Source organism: Pteropus vampyrus, unplaced genomic scaffold (assembly GCF_000151845.1).
Source record: "Pteropus vampyrus isolate Shadow unplaced genomic scaffold, Pvam_2.0 Scaffold16, whole genome shotgun sequence".
Classification (NCBI taxonomy): Eukaryota; Metazoa; Chordata; class Mammalia; order Chiroptera; family Pteropodidae; genus Pteropus; species Pteropus vampyrus.
In genome coordinates this window covers 4,089,163-4,091,784 of record NW_011888797.1, presented here as the reverse complement: position 1 = coordinate 4,091,784, position 2,622 = coordinate 4,089,163, and positions in this window count along the sequence as shown.

The following is a 2,622-nucleotide window of genomic DNA, read 5'->3' as shown; positions in this document are numbered from 1 at the left end:
ACAACCAAGATATCAGGTGGGCTGTGGTCATCTCGAGGTTCAACTGAGGGGAAAGACCCACTTCGAAACTTACTTGGCTGTTGGCAGAATTTGGTTCCTTGCTGGCTGTTGCCTGGAGACATCAGTTCTTTTCATTCTCTCTCCTTTCCTCCCCTCTAGATATTTATACATGTATCTACAGACATATCTATATCTATTTATATATCTCTATATCTCTATATCTATCATCTATCTATCTATCTATCTATCTATCTATCTATCTATCTATCTATCTATCTATCTATCTATCTATCATCTATCATCTATCATCATAAAGGTACCCAACACAGAACTCGCAGTATTTTTGCAATCTAACTTTACTGGCTGTACTCTGTTCATTAGAAGTGAGTCAGTAAGTCCAGCCTACGTTCCAGAGGAGGGGATTACACAACGGTATGAAAACCACGAGGTGGGTATCATTGGAGGACATTTAGAGTCTGCCTACCACATAATTTTCCCCCAAATTTCTTACTACTAAAAGTGCTTTTCTGAGTATCTTGTTATCTATTTATCTTATTACCTGCATTACAAATTATTTCCTTATGATACATTTATTGACTAGAAGGGTAAGAACATTGTAAAGTCTCCTCATACACGCTAATTGCTTTCTAGAAAGCTTCCCATCATCGGTGTATGAGAACACCTATCTCAGCACATCTTTATCGTAAAACTTTTTGCTTATTCGATAGGTTTTTCCTTTTAATTTGCATTTGAAGGTGAACCTTTTTTTATTAGCCATTTGTTTTTTCTCTTATGAATTGTCTATTTTATGTCCTTTGTTCATTTTTCTATTGGAGATTTAGTGTTTTTCTTATCAATTCATAGGTGCTTCACATGTAAAGATATTAACAATGGGTAGGTTTTTTTGTTAACGCTTTCATTGAGATGTCATTTACATATCATACTATTTAGCCACTTAAAGCATAAGATTCAATGCTTTTTAGTACGTTGACAGATTTGTGCGATCATTACCACAATCGATTTCAGAATATTTCATCAGAAAGAAACCCCATGCCCTATAGCTATCATCCCTACCCTTCCATCTCCTCCCCCTGCTCTAAGCAAATATTAGTTGACTTTCTGTGTCTATGGATTTGACTGTTCTAGACATTCAAAATAAATGAAACCACATACTCTGAGGTCTTTTGTGTCTGGCTTCTTTCACTAGATAATATTTTCAAGGTTCATCCATGTCATAGCATGTATCAGAATGTCATTCTTTTTAATGGCTGAATAAGTCTATTGTATGTTTATTCATTCATCAGTTAATGGACGTTTGAATTATTTCTACATTTTGGCTATTATGAATAATCCTGCTATGAACCTTCACGTACAAATTTTTGTGTGAACACATTTTTTTCATTTTTCTTGGGTATATATATACCTAGGAGTGGAATTGTTGGGTCAAATGGTAACTGTATGTTTAACTGTTTGAAGAACTGCCAAACAGCTTTTCTACATGGCTGTACCATTTTACATCCCTACCAGCAGTGCATAAAGGTTTTGATTTCTCCACATCTTCAACAAAACTTGTAATTGTCTGTCTTTTTTATTATAGCCAAAGAATGGATATTGAGCATCTTTTCACGTGCATATTGGCCATCTATATATTTCCTTACGTAAATGTCTATTCAGATCCTGTGAATGTGTAGGATTTTTATAATGGAGATTGGGGCCAGAATGAACCTGCAGTGGGGTGAGACTAAGAGGGAATCCTAGGTTTGAGACTGGGCTCCCCCACCTACGAGTTGGGTGATTTTTAAGTTTCTTAAAGTCTGAGCCTGTTTTCAAGCTTTTTAAATGGGGATAATAACACCTATTTCATAAGGTCATTGCGTGGCTGAAATGAGAAAATACACGTGTAGCATTTAGTAAAGTGCCTGATACAGGGTAAATATGCAATAAATAATAGATATTTTCATGATTTTTAAAAGGTAATAACATGATAAGAACTGTGTTTCAGGAAGATTAATCTCGCCATGTTATACTAAATAGATTAAAGAGAGATTTCAGACAGGGGCACCAGTTCAGAGAAGACCCGACAGTTTAAGCAAAAAGCAAACAAAATGAGAAAAAGATGCTTTCTGGCCTTCTATTAAAGACAAGTTTTTTCCTCTAGTCCTTGGCCTGAGCAAACTTAGAGAGGAGAGTGATCTTTTTGCTTTTTCAGGTTGATCGAGGATTATTTTAATCATCTTTGTATATTAATACATCTAATTCATGGGGAAATAGTGATGATATGTTTTGAATATTTTGATCAACACTTTACAATAACTTAAGGAATTTTAAATACGTTTACTAAATCTGTTCCTCTGAAGAAAGATGATACATAAGGCTATGGTAATTTCAGAGTCATTCATATTATCAATTAAAATATATTTTTTTCCAATGCCTGCTCATGCATTCATTCCGTACATATCTATGGAGCAACTACTATGTGCCTAGCACTGTTCCAGGTACTGTTCCAGACTACAGTGGTGAAAACAAGGTCTTGGCACTCAAGGAGTTTAAATTTAACAAGGTGAATATTAAAAATTCATTCATTCAACAACTAATAAATACCTACTCTGTGCTGAGGAAGCA